This window comes from Aptenodytes forsteri, unplaced genomic scaffold (genome assembly GCF_000699145.1).
Source record: "Aptenodytes forsteri isolate BGI_AS27 unplaced genomic scaffold, ASM69914v1 Scaffold10, whole genome shotgun sequence".
Taxonomy (NCBI): Eukaryota; Metazoa; Chordata; class Aves; order Sphenisciformes; family Spheniscidae; genus Aptenodytes; species Aptenodytes forsteri.
Window position 1 is genome coordinate 1,643,671 of NW_008794117.1, and position 7,317 is coordinate 1,650,987.

General features: G+C 36.9%; 1 protein-coding gene across 1 annotated transcript in view; it reads right to left on the reverse strand.

The window, feature by feature from the left end:
• Positions 1-7,317, reverse strand: part of SDCCAG8 (serologically defined colon cancer antigen 8) — a 118,534-nt gene that overhangs the window by 110,408 nt on the left and 809 nt on the right. The gene's annotated exons all lie outside the window — the stretch shown is intronic.

Here is a 7,317-nt window from a genome sequence, read left to right on the forward strand (position 1 = left end):
CTAGATGACCTTTAGAGGTCCCTTCCAACCCAAACTATTCTATGATTATTCGGGGGGGGGGGGGAAGACAACAAAAAACTCTTTCCAGACAAATACAAATATTTTTATGAACCCTTTCAAGAACTAACTGACTTACTGGAGGGTGATACAGTAATGGCCTTTTCTCATTTTCAATATGTTTTTTCTTATATTCCTTTTTTTATTATTTTTTGATTCAGCTGACTTCATAAAAGTCAAAAGCTTTTCAATCATAAATGCCATATCACTCTGAACATAGCTGAACATTTCCAATATGCCAGAGAAGAAACTTGAGAGATTTGCAGCTGAGAGATGACAACTGGATTGGGAATCAGAAAATATGGGCTTGGTTTTAGATAATGATACTTGCAGTTCACACCGTAGGACTTCAGGCAACCCACTTATTACTTCTTTCTTTCAACTGCCTATGTACAAAGGGAGATGAGTATTTCATTTCTCTTCCCTTTAAGCAATGTATATACTAACTACAGAAGACAGACTAGTAACCTGAGCAGTATGGCTTTATGCAATGTTCAAAGTAGGATCTCTAGGTTCTACTATAACACCAAGTGAACCAAGAAAATGACCCATACGACAGTCACAGAGCATACATGCTCAGTGAGGCAGTCCTCCATCACCATTCACAGCCACTTTATCAAGACTACATGAAGACATGTTTCTTTTACATTTCTCAAAAGGAATGCCACAGACATTTGTGACTACCAGGCAAAGCTACTCTGAAAAGTTTCATTAATAGTTAACAGTTATTAATAATTTAAAATAAAACAAAACCCCACACTCTCAAAACCGTACTTTACTTTCAGAAACATCAAATCATAGCTATTTTCTTCATTTAGCCCTGAATTCTTCAGAGGGTTATTCTCCCCTAGGACTACTGCATATGAAACATTCAGGTATAAATGCCCACAGAACAGGGATTCCACTCTTGTGAGACAAAGCTTATAAGGTAACATCTTTTATTCGAGCAACTGCTACAACTAGAAAAATGGCAAGCTTTCCAGCACACGTCCTTCATTGATTTTTACGTGTTTGTAATCTGTAGATTGATATGGTGCATAAATAACTAACAGAAAATATTTTTTCTCATAGGCAAAAAAAAGTTTAAAAAAAAAATCAGTTCAGCATTCGCTATGTAGAATTCAGAAGACACGCCTCAGAGTATAATATATGCTGCTGGTTACAAATGTTAATAGCTCCTTTCTTCCAAATGGAAAGGTGAATAGCAGTTCAAGTCAGAGAACAAAAGCAAGATATGTATTTCTGCCTTCACTTTGTCGATCTTTTTCAAGTTCACAACATCTTGACTGAAGTTGGGAAATAGATTTTTTTTTTTCCCCCACTGTAATGGTTTTCACAGTCCTTTTCAGTCTTTTCCTGTTTGGTTGTAACTTACCAATAGCTTATAAAAATATAAATACCCCCCAAAAAAGCATTATATTTAAGAACATGGTTCTCAGTCCAGTATGCCAGCCATCACTTACTTTTTAGCACTGCTAGTTTTTAATAAAAACCTGACTAGTTTCTGACCTATTAATCTTCTCTCAGCACTTATTTTTATAGCCCAGTCATCTTACGACTTTTGATTTTCGGGTGCTCCATCCCTTAACGATGTTAATGTAAAAGAAGACATAAAAAGCACATTTTAAGTAGTCAGAATTTATTATAGTAAAGCCAAATACAATTTACAAGGCAATAACTCAAAAAAGAGGGGTTTAGGTCTAATATTCCTCTATTGCCATATTTAAGTGATTCATCCATTCTTGAGCATTCCAGGATGCTATGAGGGTGGGAGAGCTAATTGAGAAATGGTAGAATTATCTCACTGATGCAGTGGCTTAAATATTTAGCAAACTATTTGCAACAAGTTGTTGCCAAGAAGTGTTCAATGTCAGTTATTATGTGGTGTGTCATCTGAAAGCAATAAAATTCCTTCATTTCCACATTCACTGTAGACCTCTGTCAGAGAACCCCAGAGTATCAATATTTGCTCCATAGCCAGTGAAGAACAAACCAAAATCAAACAGGCCCGTATACAGTTTTTCCCAGAACTTCTCTCTCTTCATAGTATTACAGCTTCTGAACTCCAAGCTACTACTTTATCCTCAAAGATAACAGAGATCTTATGCTATGTCCTCTTTTTCCAGAAATATACCAGGCAATAGTAATGAAGCACATTAAAATCATTATCAATGGCACACTGATGTCTACTTTTCTTGACTATACTTTCCTGCCTTTGGAATAACGTCACCACATTTTTTGAAAGCTTCATCACATACTTGCCAAAGTTTCTTAAAAGCTTGCTGATTTCCAAATTGCAAAAGCTGCTGCCATAAGCAAAAACTCACCACTGGGAAACTGGGAGTTAGGAGCTTCCAATGGTCTGTCCTCACATTCACTAGACACTGAAGAGCTAACATTTACTTCAGTAAGAGTTGAACTGGATGTGTAAAAGGGAATAAGTACATTGTAACATTGTTTTCCTAAATAAGGGACATAATTTTGGGCATTAGGATAAAAGAAGATGCATTACCGAGTGGAAAGATTCCATGTGTTGTTTCTACCAATGTAAAACTATTCTTTTTAAATATGAAAGAAGTAGAAAGAACCTCTGTGGATGCAAACTACTAAGAACGTTTGTTTAAAGACATGATAATTTTGTAATGAATTTAGAAGTCATTAATTTTTAAGTGCTCACACATTCAACCTAACTTTTTCAGTTAGGCTATTGCTGTAATAGTACATTTTATAGAAACAGGGCCTCAGTAAAAACATACTGCAGAAAACTGCTCGCATGCAGTACTATGATTTGCATATCTAAAATTCAATCTGCATTTTTCTTTCCTACATCTTAACCAGACTCTACGAATAAAATGCGAACATATATTTCTGTTGTATGATAAAACTTCATCGATGTGTTATTTCCTATAGGAACAGCTGAGGATATAAGTGAAATTGGACTTATCTGGATTAAAACTTCAAAAAATAAATTTTATTTACTATAAAGCTCTTTGGTTTTCAGTGTTTAAAGGATCTGAGATGATTATGAAAAATGGCAAGCTAGCAACAAAACCTGATGGATCAAACCCAATACATAAAAAAAAAAATGCAACTGCTCCACAAAAATGCTGTCAAGTTGTCAACTATCATGTATAAATCACAGGCAGTAATCGCCACAAGGGACAGGCAGATAAGTTATCTAATGCCTTAGCAATGACATAGCTGACCAAACACCTAATAGAAAGAAATACATTACTGCTTATTATTTCAGAGACAGAAGCAACCAGTGATCCTAACCCAGGATCAAGACCATACCGTTCTAGGTACAAAGATATTCCTACCCCTCAACTCATCTAAACATGAATGCAACTTTGGACTAGACTAAGTTCAGTTAAGCGTAATGCTTTAGACAAAACCAATAGGGCCCTGACTGAAACATTAATTAATATATGGCACGTGCCATATATTCTACATGCTGAATAAAGATACTCCTCTGTCCTGAAAGAAGCATTGATAACTCTGGTTATTTTCTGTACTCACTGTAACTACAAAATCTAAGTATTACTCCCTGAAAATATAGCATAGGTATCCTTTTTCTGGAGAAGTATCTTTGTATAAATATAATTGGTAGAAGGTTTTTTATATGGTAATGTCAGCACTACTGCTGGACAACATTTTTTTTTTTTATGTCGGAGACACATTACAGATCCATTCAACTTGTCAAAAAAAACCCCCAAAGGATAAAGGCTAGAGTCAGGACACTCTGAAGTAAAATTCAACATGGAAGAGGCAGTTGTATTTCCAAAGTAGAAATCAGCTTTGGGGAGGAAAAAAAAAAAAAAAACAAACCCCAAACCCACAAACCCCACACCCCCAAAACCCCACAAAAACGTTAACAGAACAATTTGTCACTGAAGTGGAAACAGAAAAAACAGAGAAAGCATTGAACTGTGTTTGCATTGCCTAAACAAAAGATGTTTTTTTTCAGACACTGCCCAAGACTGTCCATAAAGAGCACTCCTTTAAATGAAAGCACCAAAGCTACCTCATTCATGAACTCAGAAATGCCATAGAAAATACTCTGGGAGTTAATGGAGAGCTTAGAAAAGGAACCAACCATCCAAAACAACAGAATTGCCTGAAGGATATGGAAAATAACTCCAGCTGGTAGAAGTGTTAAGCAACATAAATTGAAGAAAACAAACTACAACTGTATGAAAAAGTTGCCATAAGTCTGTCATCTAAAGCTAATGGTCCAATTCTAATAATGTTTACAGGAAGGTGACTAGAAGTTACTGGCTATAAATTCAACAAACAGGTCACTTCCTGCTATTCCATGGTTCCCAATCAGAAAACAGCCCTAGAAAGTTAGAGAAGGAGTTACAGTGATTCTTTAGGTCATAAAAAAAACCACTGTAGAATTTACATGAAACAATAACTGACAAAACAGAAAATTAGACCAGTTGGTGAAAACAGAAAGATGATGCCTATTTAAAGAAAACTTTACTGTCCAAAAGTATATCAACTTTGACTTTGTTTCTACTGACACTTAGAAATCTAAAATAGTACATCACGTACCTCTTCTGGGGTAGCATTTCAGCCAAATAATTGCTTAAAAATACTGAAACTGAGAATTTGCTTGTACGTTTTTATTGTGTTTTGGGCCGTCTTGGAATTTACTTTACTTACCATTCGGATATGCAGCTATTCTTCTTTATTGGCTGCCAAACACAAGTATGCTACCATGCTACTAACATACTACATGGCAGCTTTGAAACTGAAAGTATCCTATCAATTACTACCTACGCTGCTAGGATTTTACATGTACACATTCAATAACAACAATAAGTGATACCAGGCTGTTCATAAGCCAGGCCTCAAAAAGTCCTAAGCTGTGTTTAACACTCAGATGTTTCAGAATAATGAATCATGGATCCATTTGATTTGGCTTCTTGGCCTTCATAGTTGCTTTGCATAGTATGAGAAATAGGTGATTTTCAACACAGCTTTTACCAAATTATCATCTTTAAGAGGAAACTGTTCTCTGGAGCTCCAGCATTCATTGTCATGAGTTCCTAAACCAGCCCCTTCTCCAGAGCTTAAAGCACATGCCTAAGGTCTAGAGACCCTCACATGTGAGAAACTCCAGGTGTTTCCCAGTTCCTTCTGACAGATTCGCCACCCTTAAACGAACATTATGTGCTCTGTTCAGCAGAACACTTAGAAACAATTGCCAAATAAAAATAAAAAGCCTAAGCCAAAAATTTACAATTATAGATTACACCATTTACAATTTAATTCTTAGCTGCTTCAGTGTCACAGCTAACTTGGAGAGCTGGTAACTGGGCCACATACTCATTTTTCCTAGGACAGCTTTGACTTCACATCTCTCCTACTTTATTTTTGGAGTCACATAAAGCAGCCACAAAATGAAACTTTATTTGTAGAAGTCTCATAGTCTCATCTGTTCCTCTTACAGCTTACATCTTCATTCTCTGAAATTACATAGGACGCTGCACTCAGTAATGCAGTGGAATACAGGACATAATTTCCACATTTTCTTAGGGTAGATTTACAAGATGCCTGTATCAGGCACTGTACCTAAAAAGGATGGTCTCCCCCTCCTTTGCTATTTCTCTTACAGTGACTGGCCCAAAAGTGAGCCAGTGCTGTTTACTAAATTCGCAGAAAACTCAACATAAAAGAAATAAGTTAACAGTTCTCTGTCCAAGGAACTAGGTGAATGCTAGAAACAAAGAAGTGGGCTCTAAATAGTCTTCTCCATGTATTTACTGCTGTTGGGAGAAACGGGGAAAGTAGCAGAAAGCGATCACACTCTGCTCTTCGCACTAGTGTAGTAGAAGGCCCATTGGACATTCATACTATGCCTGCCAATTTTTAGCTATTAACGTGAATACAATAGCACAGCACTTATTCTCCTTTACAAAATACCTCTATTCCCTTGAGAATAACTTTTTATTAGAAATGTTATTATCTCCTGAGGACTTTGAGGTTCATTTGAAATGGTCTCAATTGTGTGAAAGTTTACACAGTAACCTAATAACCCCAACTGTACAAATACCACCCTCCTAACTCTGTATTACATGCAACATTAAAGACTTTCATTACATAAGGTCTACACTATTCGGGAAAAGCCCTGTTATAGGACCTTCGTCATTTCATCAGAATATCTCTGTCGGGCCCTAAGACCTGTTATGTTTTATTCAGGTTTTTTGGTCTGGCTTTCTGTCCTCTGGCCGCTAGACTCAGTTTACTGAACACCTGGGCTCCCTGTGCATGCCAGTCTTTGGAGGGATTTCCCTTTACAACAAAGGACGCTGCACTGAAGTAATCGATTACTCTTTGAGAACTTACACACCCTTCCATCAAACTGAATAAGGCTGTAAAATGATTCTTCTGTTCTCCAGCATGGGTGGTGATTACCTGTTGCCACGTATCAGCCTGGGTCCAGATAATGTCACGCATTACAGGCAGTTTAAGAACGCTGTATTTCAAAAACATCAAATAATACCCAAGGCACACCACCTAAAATTCCAGAATCCAGATGACAGGAATGATCTGAATTTGGAGAAAAATCTCAAGCTGTATAACTATGTAAGAAAAATAGGTAAAGAATTAGGTTTGACAACTTAGGGAGTAACAATGATCTGTTTGTCCTACAGTAAATTCCTAACGGTAGTGGTAATGATGTGAGAAATCCTGTACAGGTCAAAGGAGTTAAAAATTGTACATCACTGAGAAATAAAGAGGTTCATTGAGAAACATAATGGAACTTATGTTATATCACCCTGCATTGGGGTTATGTTTGTGATAATACCCTACTGATATCTACACATTGAGAGGCACCCCTGGATGCATGAAATCAAACCTATCTTGGCATTGCACAGAAAAAGTCTGTGTTTCCCAGAATGGAAAGGGAAACAGCCACCAGAATGTCATGTTCTGAAATGATTTAAAAAAATATAGTGGATGCAATGTAAGGGGATCCAGTCAGAAATACATCAAATTAAAATAAGTTGTATGAACAGAATACATGCATCCAGTCATTTGATATACTGTCCTAGCTTTGGCTGGGATAGAGTTAATTTTCCTCTTAGTAGCTGGTACAGTGCTGTGGTTTGGATTTAGCATGAGAATAATGTTGACAACACACTGGTTTTAGTTGTTGCTAAGTAGTGCTTACACCACTCAAGGACTTTTCAGCTGCTCATGCCCTGCCAGTGAGAAGCTGGGAGGGGGCACAGCCAGGACAGCTGACCC